This window comes from Notolabrus celidotus, chromosome 20, assembly GCF_009762535.1.
Source record: "Notolabrus celidotus isolate fNotCel1 chromosome 20, fNotCel1.pri, whole genome shotgun sequence".
NCBI classification, from domain to species: domain Eukaryota; kingdom Metazoa; phylum Chordata; class Actinopteri; order Labriformes; family Labridae; genus Notolabrus; species Notolabrus celidotus.
Genome location: NC_048291.1, coordinates 16,410,332 through 16,423,127, shown reverse-complemented (window position 1 = coordinate 16,423,127; position 12,796 = coordinate 16,410,332). Strand labels below are relative to the sequence as shown.

Below are 12,796 nucleotides of genomic sequence, written 5' to 3'. Positions count from 1 at the left end.
CATGAGCACTACATACTGTACATGTGCTTCGATGTGACCTTGTTGTAAGTGCTGTTACTTTAATTTGTCCCATATTTGTATAGTTATAAATAATTTCATGTTCGTAATAAATATATATAAATAAATAGATAAATATAAGTTAATATAAGAAGAGTTAAAAGGTTAAAATGCAATAAACAATCACGTTTTTAAGTGGAACTAAAGTTCCAGGTTTTTGCTTCCGCTACGACAGAGTTTAGAGACGGACTGCATGCAAGGCAGATGCTCGTTTACTCCCATGCTTTGCAGTCATGCACATGAAGAGCCAAAGGAACTGCAAAAGACACACATAAGGCCCAAGAACCTCTTCTTGCGACAAGCGGCCAACGAGGTATTTTATTTTAGTTATTTAAATGTACTTTTACTAATGATTGTACCAAGAATGTTTTGTATTTACTTTATCCTGATGCATAATGTACAATGTGGTGATAATTTGTACTCTGTTCATACTGATTGCAGTTCTCACGGCGTCTTGGTGCTCCACAAGACTGCTCCAACATTAAACGCCCGTTTCAAAGAACTTACCTGTGTCTGTGTTGTCGTGACGAGAGCTACAGTGAGAACTCGCCTGCTCAACACGGGTGGGAGAGACAACGAATCTACGGCGGCTAACAACATACGAAGATCCAGTGCACCAGATAAGCAAAGCTCACATCCATGTATGCAAAGCCACAGTAGGCAAAGATGAACAGACTGTGTTAAAGCTGCAACTAGTCAAGCTAAAGCTAAGAAGTGCTCTACTACTATTGTCAAGTTATTGTGGTATGAGAAGTGGTTTTACTTGAAAATTGCAAATAAGGACTCAGTTCTATGAATCTTGCATACTGCGCTTACATGTATAAGGAGAAATCTGATGTTGGTATAAGGTTGTTACATGCTGCAAGGTTTAGAGGAGAAGTTAAGAAATTAAGTGTTAAGATTTGTGTTTCATGAAAGGGGAATAGTTTAGAGGCCAATTTGTGTTTACAAACACCAATTAAGTTTTAAAAACGATTTTCGTTAAGTTAAAGGGTCATTTCACTTAAGTTAAAATTATTTTCTTTTCTAAAAAGACATGATAGAAAACACTTATTTTTGAAGTCTTGTTAAGTGTAGATGCAGTTATTTGGAGCAACATTGAAGTTCATAGCTAAGAACTGTAACTTGCATTTACACATAGCTGAAGAGAATCCTAAGTTAGCAAAGTAGTTACAGAAACTCAATAGCCTTTCAAGTCATCTTAAAATGTCTCACAAAAGCAATGAAAGCTCCAGCAAAACAGTTAGAGGGTCTACTCAACCGGAAGTAAAAGATAATGAAAAGGCAGAAGAAGAAGATAAGCCAAGGAGGGGCGAAAGAATTCGTACTCCAACAGAAAAGGGTAAGGAACTTCATGAAGACAGAGTAAAGGGTGTACAGCATCGGTACAAAATCCTCTATGAGAAATGGAGATGTCAAGCAAGAATGGGTAAAGAAATACTGAAATATGAGGCATCAAAGGAAGATTTAAATGAGCTGATTGAGAACATAAAGCACACCAGCTCCAATGTGATAACTATTTATGAAGAGTTGCGTCGAATGCAAACTCCTGAACCAGACCTGCGGCGCAGAGTCGACACATGCATATCACTTTCTGGATTTATTGTTCGAAGGGCAGAGAAACAGCTTGGAGGATATACTGAGGAAGAGGAAGAAGAACCTTGGCCTGATGTTGGATCAATCTTAGACTCAACAGGTTCTCTAACAAGACCACCCTCTCAACAGTCAAAGTCCAGCTCTACCTCCTCAAGCGCCCAGTCAGCCAAAAGAAATGAGGCTGCAGCTGAAGCGGCTGCCTCCCAGGAAGTCTTGGCAGTAATGGAGGAACAAGAAAGGGAAGCTACGGAGCTACAAAGGCTAGAAGCTGAGAATCTAGCAAAACAACAAGCGATTCAGGACAAGCGTAGGAAGCTTGAACGTCTCGAAGAAGTTAAGAAACTGAATGCTGCAAGAGCACGAGTTAAAGTCTACGATCAAGCCGAAGACAACCTCGAAAAGGGCAGCTCACAGTATGATGTCAAATCAGAAGGAGACCCTCAAGTTATTTATCCCACCAGCTTTCCAATCATTCCTCAATCTTTGCCAGTTATCACACAACCCCTTAGTGCCTCCAGTCCTCCATTCATTCCACAACATCTACCAACTTCAAGTCAAGCCATAAATCCATCAGGTATGCAACCACTGCTCCAAGCTCCACCAACCGCAGTGCCCACGCCTCCAGTTCCAAATGGCTCTGACTTCATCAACATGCTGGCAGAAGCTATTGGCGCTAATCGCCTTCCAATACCAGAGCCTGCAGTATTTTCTGGAGATCCTCTGAAGTTCAAAGATTGGAGACTGTCCTTTGAGACACTAATCGGCCGGAAAAATCTCCCTAAGAATGAAAAACTGTATTACCTAAGAAAGTATTTGGATGGTGAAGCAAAGAAAGCTGTTGAGGGCTTCTTCATACTAGGTACTGAAGAAGCATACGATTCTGCCTGGCAGCTGCTAGAGAAACGTTTTGGAGACCCATTCATTATCGGGAAGTCCTTCAGAGACAAGCTGCATGGATGGCCAAAGCTCAATGCTAAAGATGGTTATGAGCTGAGAGAATTTGCAGACTTCCTCAAGAGTTGTGAGGCTGCAATGCCCCATGTTAAGACATTAGAAGTTCTCAATGACTGCAGCGAGAGTCAAAAACTTCTGCTAAAACTTCCAGATTGGTTAATAACCAGATGGAATCGAAAAGTCATGGAAGCCAGACACACAGATGCTGGATATCCACCATTCAGAGTCTTTGTGGACTTCATATCGAACGAAGCAGACCACGCCTGTCATCCCATATCATCAATGCAAGCTCTAAAAGGTGTTGATGGTGAAAGGCCAAAACGAAACCAGACTATTCAAGCAAAAACACTGTACACAAACACAACACAAAGCAGCATTCCATCATGCACTTTCTGCAAAAGAACAGGGCACGCACTTGCCAAATGCAGAAAGTTCACTGAAAAGACAGTGCAAGATCGCATCAAGTTTGTACAGGCGGAGAAGCTTTGCTTTGGATGTTTAAAAACTGGTCATCAATCGAGGAAATGTGAGAACCGAAGCTCATGTGAAAGGTGTCAGAAGAGACATCCGACATGTTTGCATGACGACAAGTTCAAAGTAAAGGATAAAGATAGTCAATGGTTGACATCTCAAAGAGGAGACAACAACTTAAAGGACAAACAAGACACCAAAGAAATCACTGCAACAGCAACTACAAACAGAGTCATGCAAGAAGGCATTAGCACACAAACTTCCTCAATCGTACCAGTCTGGATCTCATCCACAGAACAACCAGATAAAGAAGTTCTTGTCTATGCACTCTTAGACACACAAAGCGACACAACCTTCATCTTGGAAGAAGTAGCCCAAGACCTTGAAACAAACAAAGAGAATGTTTGTCTACGGCTATCTACAATGTCTACAAGGTCAACACTCATATATTGTCAGAAGCTGAAGAACCTACAAGTAAGAGGATACAACTTGGAGAAAAGGATCCAGTTGCCACCACTCTTCACAAGAGAGTTTATTCCAGCAGAAAGGTCACACATCCCGACTTCTGAAACTGCTTTAAAGTGGCCTCATCTTGAACAACTGGCAGACAAGATTCCTCCACCTCTTGGCTGTGAAGTAGGTCTTCTTATCGGCTATAACTGTCAACAAGCTCTTCTTCCAAGAGAGATTTTGCCTGGTAAAGAAAACCAACCATACGCACAGCTAACTGATCTTGGCTGGAGCATTGTCGGCTGCTCTGACTCAGCAAGCAACTACGGTGATGCGATAGGTACTAGCCACAGAATCATGGTGCGACAAGTGACACCTGAAGTACAGCCACCAGTTGAGCTGAAGAAGCAAGTACACTTTGTGTGCAAAACTCAAGTCAAGGAGATCAATCCAGTCGATATAATCAAGGCTCTTGAATCCGACTTTGTGGATCACAGTGCAGATGATAATCCAGTTTCACAGGAAGACATCCTCTTCTTGTCTAAGGTCAAAGAAGATTCAGAAGAAGGACACCTTGACAAGACACAACAAGTTACAACAGTTGAATGCGTTCTTGGATAACAATGATGTCCTCAGGGTGGGAGGAAGACTTACCCTATCATCCTTACATTCCAATGTAAAACATCCAGCAATTCTTCCAAAGAAATGTCATGTGTCAGCCTTGCTAGTCAAACATCATCATGAGCTTGTATGTCACCAAGGAAGAGGTATGACCATGAATGAACTACGTGCAAACGGAATCTGGATCATTGGATGTGGAAGTGTGGTTTCATCTCACATCTACAAATGTGTGAAGTGTAGAAGGTACAGAATAACCACAGAGATTCAACAAATGGCAGATTTGCCAGAAGAGAGAACTGAGACATCACCCCCCTTTACTTATTGTGGCATTGATTGTTTTGGCCCTTTCATAGTAAAGGAAGGAAGAAAGGAACTAAAACGATATGGACTGTTGTTTACATGCTTATGTTCCAGAGCAGTGCATATTGAAACACTGGATGATCTAACTACAGATGCCTTCATGAATGCGCTTCGAACGTTTGTAGCTATAAGAGGGCCTGTACGCCAACTGAGATGTGCACATATCAGGGAACAAATTTCATGGGTGCTAGGAGAGAGTTTTCTGAGCTACTCAAAGGATTGGATCAAGAACGTCAAAGAGCAATAGGATGTGAATTTGTAATGAATGTCCCATCAGCGAGCCATATGGGAGGAGTTTGGGAACGTCAAATTCGGACCATCAGAAGCATTCTGACAGTCATGCTCGACAAGTCTGCAAGTAGACTCGACACTACCACCTTGAGAACATTTCTCTATGAAACGATGGCTATCATCAACAGTAGGCCACTGAGTGTTGAACATCTTCATGATCCAACGGGTCCAGAACCACTCACTCCCAACCACATCTTAACCATGAAATCATCGATCATTCTACCACCCCCTGGACAGTTCTGCAAAGAAGACCTGTACCTGAACAAACGGTGGAAAAGAGTACAGTTCTTAGCCAATGAATTTTGGCAGAGATGGAAAAAGGAATACTTGTTGAATCTTCAACGACGACAGAAATGGCAAAGAACATCACGGAACTCACAAGTGGGCGACATTGTGATTCTTCAAGATGACCACTCTGCAAGAAACGAATGGAAACTTGCCAGAGTTGTGGAAGTCCACCCTAGCACAGATGGCTTAGTGAGAAAACTAAAGCTAATGGTCAGTGACACCACACTTGACAAAGGAAAGGTACACACTAGAACAGTTCACCTTGAAAGACCAATTCATAAGGTAGTCACTGTGAGAACTGTGCAAACTTCTTATCATCTGCCAGCAGCTTGTGTTCTTTCAGGATATGATAAGAGGTAGCAGCACATTGAGAGGAACATCTTCAAGGTGATTCTGCCCAGCAACTTGTGACTGACTTTTGTGCAAACCCAATGAAATATTATCACGCCCTTTGTAATACGATCACGCCTATGCTTTCAATAAAACAGCTGAGCAACAGAGGAGACTTTGAAGATGATCGACCACGCTTTGTGGTGAACATTGGATCAGTCTTCCCTTTTGCAAAAGCGAGCTAATAGCTGAAAAAGTTGTCCGTGTGTTCCTTGACTCTGCTGTGACGATTCTTGGACCTGACATTTCTTGGTGCCGTGACCCGGATCCCAACATACCCATTTCCTGACTTGAGGAGGAGACCAGCCGAAGCCCGTCGACGGCCAGCCTGCATAGGACAGAGCTGAATCAAAGCCCTGGGAGGTGACGTTCCTCGCCAGGCCGGCAATTAGGAGTCTCCTCCACTCGACAGGACTGGATTGACGGGATCCGAAGCGTCCACAGGAGTCAACGAAACCGGACGGGAAATACTCAAAGTGAGTATATGACACATAAAGTGATGTGTGAAAAAAGGCGAGAAGTTAGCCTCCTGAGTTCAGAGTAAACTCGGATGATTTAAATAAAAGGTATCCTAAGTACAAATAAACTTGGAAGATTTAGCTAAATAAAAGGTATCCTAAGTTTACAAATAAACTTGGAAGATTTAGACAATACAAGGTCTAAATAAAAGGTATCCTAAGTTTAGAAATAGACTTGGAAGATTTAGACAATACAAGGTCTAAATAAAAGGTATCCTAAGTTCAGAGTAACTTGGAAGATTTAGCTAAATAAAAGGTATCCTAAGTTTAAAAGTAAAACTTGGAAGATTTAGACGAGACAAAGTCTAAATAGTGATCACTTGTATGCATGTGTGTGTGAGAGTTGAGACATGAATGCTACGTTTTGCAAATGAAGCAGCAGTACTGATGGAAACCTAACGGTGATAACATAAATCAGTAGTCTGTTGAAGTAGTTTGCAGAACCTCTGGATTAAGCAAACACATTGTCATAATGGGAAACTGTTGCAGTTGTTGTGGCTGTTGTAAATCCTCCAAGGGCCCGGAGGTAACAGGAGATCAGAAGTATATGCTGCATGTAGATGAAAAAAGGCATAGCAGGACATATGAATAAATAGGAAAACTAAATATGGAGTTTCTGGAAAGTTAAAAGTTGAAGATTTAGAGGATGTTGTGAGAAAGTTACAGGTTAGTGTGGCCACAAAGAAGGGAAACGCAAAGAGAAAAAAGGAGAAAGAGCTCGCGGCAGCTAAAGTGTGGCTCACAGAAAGTCACAAAAGGAGGAAAGGGATTAGAAAAGGAAAAGGGACCAGAGTAATGTTTGTGAGACAGGAGGATAATGAAGGACAAGGGAGACGTAGAAGACGCCAGCAGATAGCTGACCCTGGGCCTCCTCCTGGTCCAGCAATTCAGCCAGAAGGCCAGGGTTTACTCCCACCAGCGCAGGCCCCAGAGGGAGCTGCGGGGGGTGCTCAGGCCCCAGTGCCCACTACACCTCCCCCTCGATTACCTAATGCACAGAGAATGTACCCAGATCTGACCCAAAACAATCAAGGCATGAATCTCAGAGACCGTGGCACGATACACCCACCAGATAAATATTCGCCTTGGAAACATAATCCTAATATTGCAGAGCAATTTCCCTTAGTACAGGTACCAAACCCTGCTGCAGATGAACATGACGCCAACCAGCCTAGGTTCCTCTATGTGTTCAGACCCTGGACTTTAGAGGAAGCAGAAAAAGCAGTGAAAGGGTTAACATCACCAGATGAAGATGTAGAAGTGTGGGCAGTTGATTTCATGCAACTCCTAAATTCTTATCGCCTAAATGGCCATGAAACAGGACAAGCCTTTCAGTCCTCTCTTGGGAAAAATTGGGGGAGGGTTCAAGGGAATTATACGGGAAGAAACGCTCAAGGACAAATTTTTCCTTATCTAGACGCAGGCCCTCTGCCCGACGGAGAGTACAAAGCAGCAGTAGATGGAGTGTTGGCTAGAGCTAGATTAGCACTGATGCATAGAGCAAACTATGTGACCCTCTCTGGTGTTAAACAAAAAGCCGGAGAACCTGTTGATGAGTTTAGAAACAGATTTGAAAAAGAATTTCGTGTGCATAGCGGTATTCCACACGATCTAGCCCCAGCAGGACCCTACCAGCAACAGTTAAAAAACATGCTGCTAAACAATTTCTTACCAGACACTTCGTACTGGGTGAGAAAGCATGACATAGAGCATGAAACACATAGCCCAGACCAAATCATTCAGTATGCTCGTCATGCAGAGAAATTTCTGAACAAACATTGAACCAGGCCCCACTGATGATAGAAGCGTGTTTTTAACAGATGCAGATGTTCATTGGGAAAGTGAACAAAATGAGATATATTACCAAGGAGGTCGTCGCCCTCCCAACCATGACCACAACAGAAGTAGGGGAGAATATCGCGGGAGGGGACGGGGTGGTTACCAAAACAGAGATCAAATACCAAGAAAAGCTTTTCCAACACACATAGGTACCAATCTGGACCTGTTATCTCTACTCAGACGGGAAATCAACCGCGGTATTTTCTGTTGAATTACCTTTGAATGTGAGATCACTATTCTGGTTACCTACAGACCCTCATCTCTCTCTCCCCAAAGCCACAGAACTAAAATGGCGAGATTCAGGCCCCATAGCTAAAAAGGGAAAACAACGCTGAAGACTTTGGGAGGGAGGGAGATGACGGATGGGCATACAGTCCAAGCACTGGGTTGTACCGGAAACGTATAACCTGCTGCATGAAAATGATTCCTGGAGTACACGAACTCCCACTCCAGTGACAATCAAAGATTTTTCTCTCTAAAAAAAAAAAAAATCATGGATAAAACTAGGTGCACAAGAAAAAGAAAATATCTACCATTTGGAAAACAAACCCATCCTACCCCGCTCGCTCTTCAAAGCAGCGGCTATAATGAGCCATGGGCCTTGCCATGTCTCAACAGGAGGGATGGTATCAATAATAAACAGACACTTTTATACCATAGGATTTAACACCTTTTCAAAAAATTTCTGCAGAGCATGTGAAGTTTGTATGAAACACAATCCACAAGGGAATTTGAGACCAAAAAGGGGAAAAATTCCCAAATCACAATACCCGTTTCAAACACTCCATATGGATTTCATTGAGCTAAATTGGAGTGGTCCCTATAAGTACTGTTTAGTACTGATCGATGCTTTCTCCAAATGGGTAGAAATAATACCAGCAAAGAATGCAGACTCTTTGACAGTTGCAAAAGCAATTTGCAAGAACATTGTTCCATGTTATGGAATTCCTGAGACCATTTATAGCGACAATGGTCCACATTTTGTAAATAGTGTTGTAAATAAAATGGCAGAAAACCTGAAAATAAACCTGAAACATCACTGTGCTTACCACCCCCAGAGTGCAGGGTTAGTGGAGAGAACAAATGGCACAGTAAAAGGCAGACTGAAAAAATGTATGGAAGAGACAGGCCGCCCTTGGCCAGAATGTTTAGACCTAGTGAAACTATACATGAGAATAGTTCCCACAGATAAAGGTCTGAGCCCATTTGAGATCTTGTATGGAAGATCATATAGACTACCTATCTATACAGAAGATGTAGATAAGTCACAAGAAGAACATACCTTGGCAGACTACATGAGAAAAGTCATCACAGATAAAACTGTTACTGAAGCAAATTTACTGCCTCCTGATTCTTTTCTCCCACAGGCCTCGGAGACCGTGAAGCCGGGAGATTGGGTGTTCGTTAAGGTCATCAAAAGGAAGTGTTGGTCCAGCCCAAGGTGGGATGGGCCATACCAGGTGCTCCTGACAACACCCACCGCAGTAAAGATCGCTGAAAGACCCAGTTGGATCCACCTCAGCCACTGTAAGCTGCAGAGAGTGCTGGAGCCTCCGGACGAGTAGGGGGAAAGTCAACCTACAAAGGGGGGTCACTTTATAGTGGTGATTCGTCTCAATGGTTGTGAAGAAACCAACAGATCCCTACTCAATTAGGCGGAGCGCTTCTGGTGGCTCTGCAGTGTAGCAGCAATGTCCCCGGCAACTGAGACGGACCAGCGGAGGCGCTGTCGTCGTCAGTGTGCTGAAGGATGCTGTGCTGTAGCTGTCGTGATCATTTTCCTATTTGGAGGAACAGTTTGGTGGCTCCTACAAGATGTAAAATTATCAGTTGAAAAGAGAGCCAATCCAGTCATTCCCCATTCTTATGCAGTAAATGAATGGTGGAAGTATGCAAATTACACTGCAAAGAATCAGAACATGTCTAACTGCTATGTGTGTACCCATCTACCTAGCTCCGGAGTGAATGCAGGATTTTGGCCATACAACGTGTCCAGCAACAAGACCCTCTGCCTCATGGGACTGAGCACGCACCCTGGAAACACCAGCCTATCTCAAGCTAACTACAGTGTACCGTTGAACCATGCCCAAGTCCAGCAGGGTAAGGTACTAACTGGTTTCAACTGTTCTGCTGTAAGAGATGTCCTCGACTGGCCACAGACAGAAAACCCTTAATCGGTGCCAGGTGTGGTCTACATTCATCACCTGGACAAAGGAAGTTTCCCTTGGTGTGTGGTCGGAAATGGAAGTAAAGAACTAGGTATCACACCCTCACATCTGTGCAATCAGATTGTTTCATTCTGTCCTATGACTAATTACACTGCCTGCAACAAATGTGTGATGGCTGCTAACTGTTTAATGAATTCCACCTGCCTGTTCAATGCCTGTTGGAAGAATCAGACAGCAGGACAATGTCAGTTGAGACAGACGGACAAGATCACCCACCCTGATGGTGGGAACCAGACAGGTAACCCAGAGTGGAATTATAACGGCTGTTCACACATTGTTCCATCAACTGCAAAAGGCTCACGAGTGCTGTCAGACTGGTTTTGGGTGTGTGGACATAAGGGATACACTCACCTGCCACCAGACTGGGGAGGTGTCTGTGCACTTGCTGCACTGTCCGATCACACCTTCATTATGACTCATCAAGATCAACACCCAACTCATAAACACTCACGACGAAGAAAACGTGGACTCACACCTAACCCTGTGCCTCACGAGTATCGTATTTGGGGTGGTGGGGATAAGTTTGCTCAGAGTCTTTTCCCTTGGGTAGGTGTGGGAGAAGTTCGGACTTACGTAGAAATGAACCGTTATGCAATTCTCCGCATGATTAATGCGACTAGAGGACTTGGTGAAGGTATCTCAAATGAATTGCAAGCTATGAGGAGCATGGTGTTGCAAAACAGGATGGCACTAGATTTACTTCTGGCTGCACAAGGTGGAGTATGCAAAGTGATCGGTAACACCTGTTGTACTTACATTCCAGATGAAACTAGTGATGGTGGAGCCATATACCTGGCTCTACAGAATCTCACTGCCCTACAAAGGTATGTTGAGGATCACACCCCGGGAGCCTCGACCACGGGACTGTTAGACTGGTTGATACAGGGCTCCTGGTGGCAAGTATTATTGAAAACTGTTACACCCTTTCTGATCATTTTGGCATTATTTTTTGTACTGTTTATGTGTGTTTTACCATGTCTTCGCAGTATGGTTATGCGCACTGTAAGTGCTTCTTTCCTTCAATATCAGATGCTGGTACAGAATCACAGCTATGTTCCACTGAATGTTAACAATGTTGACAAGTATGATGACCTCGATCCTTATGGTGAGGATACTGTGTAAAAGAGACATGCATAATGATGTTCATGTTGAAAATGTGAAGAGCAAGTAACATGGTACTGATGAAAATGCTGTCAAATGATAAACAGGAGGGAAATGTGAGAACTGTGCAAACTTCTTATCATCTGCCAGCAGCTTGTGTTCTTTCAGGATATGATAAGAGGTAGCAGCACATTGAGAGGAACATCTTCAAGGTGATTCTGCCCAGCAACTTGTGACTGACTTTTGTGCAAACCCAATGAAATATTATCACGCCCTTTGTAATACGATCACGCCTATGCTTTCAATAAAACAGCTGAGCAACAGAGGAGACTTTGAAGATGATCGACCACGCTTTGTGGTGAACATTGGATCAGTCTTCCCTTTTGCAAAAGCGAGCTAATAGCTGAAAAAGTTGTCCGTGTGTTCCTTGACTCTGCTGTGACGATTCTTGGACCTGACAGTCACCTTACTTGAGGCCAACTAAGTCACATACATATCATTTCACTTAACACTCAAATTTTGTTTGAAGAAAATCCCACATTAAAGGGTAAATGAGTGATTTGGTGGGAGTGTAAGTGCTGTTACTTTAATTTGTCCCATATTTGTATAGTTATAAATAATTTCATGTTCGTAATAAATATATATAAATAAATAGATAAATATAAGTTAATATAAGAAGAGTTAAAAGGTTAAAATGCAATAAACAATCACGTTTTTAAGTGGAACTAAAGTTCCAGGTTTTTGGTTCCGCTACAACAGAGTTTAGAGACGGACTGCATGCAAGGCAGATGCTCGTTTACTCCCATGCTTTGCAGTCATGCACATGAAGAGCCAAAGGAACTGCAAAAGACACACATAAGGCCCAAGAACCTCTTCTTGCGACAAGCGGCCAACGAGGTATTTTATTTTAGTTATTTAAATGTACTTTTACTAATGATTGTACCAAGAATGTTTTGTATTTACTTTATCCTGATGCATAATGTACAATGTGGTGATAATTTGTACTCTGTTCATACTGATTGCAGTTCTCACGGCGTCTTGGTGCTCCACAAGACTGCTCCAACATTAAACGCCCGTTTCAAAGAACTTACCTGTGTCTGTGTTGTCGTGACGAGAGCTACACTTGTCACGCAGCAATTCTCCGCCAAAACGCTTGAGGGCTTGAGGGTCTCTCTGATAGTCAGGTTGCCTGTTTGCCCCGCTTAGTTTTCTGTTTACTTTTTCACAGGAATTCTGAGCATATTATGTTAATCTACAGTTGATACATGTTGCTGTTTATCATACAGCAATGATAACAGGAAAGAACAGAGAGGACATGTTGAGGGAAATGAATACACGGCCAATGTGCCGCCGGGATCTTGGAAGTGCTGTAAATGCAGGAAATACAATGCTGCCGAGCGGACCAATCACAGGGCTTGCTGTCCATGTCGATTCGACACATAGTTACATTTTGGAGGAGGTGCGTGTCAGTACGTGCGTAGGCCTCTGTGTAGGTACAGGAGCTACTCAAAAACATGGCGACAATTAAAACTAAACGATTCCTTACTTTAGAACAAGATGAACAACTACAAACAAGTTGGCAGCAGATCAGCTCACAGCCCCTCCTGGCATCCTGTGCCTGACAATGAGACA

At 43.0% G+C, this 12,796-nt stretch overlaps 2 long non-coding RNA genes across 2 annotated transcripts; both read left to right on the top strand.

Annotated features, from left to right (window-relative positions):
* The first annotated feature begins 234 nt into the window (after positions 1-234).
* LOC117832898 lies at positions 235-559 on the top strand. Its single transcript, XR_004635281.1, has 2 exons — positions 235-370; positions 499-559. It is a non-coding gene; the product is annotated as an uncharacterized LOC117832898 (long non-coding RNA).
* Positions 560-11,876: 11,317 nt separating this feature from the next.
* On the top strand, positions 11,877-12,250 carry LOC117832533. The gene is made up of 2 exons (XR_004635200.1): positions 11,877-12,061; positions 12,190-12,250. It is a non-coding gene; the product is annotated as an uncharacterized LOC117832533 (long non-coding RNA).
* Positions 12,251-12,796: the final 546 nt, after the last annotated feature.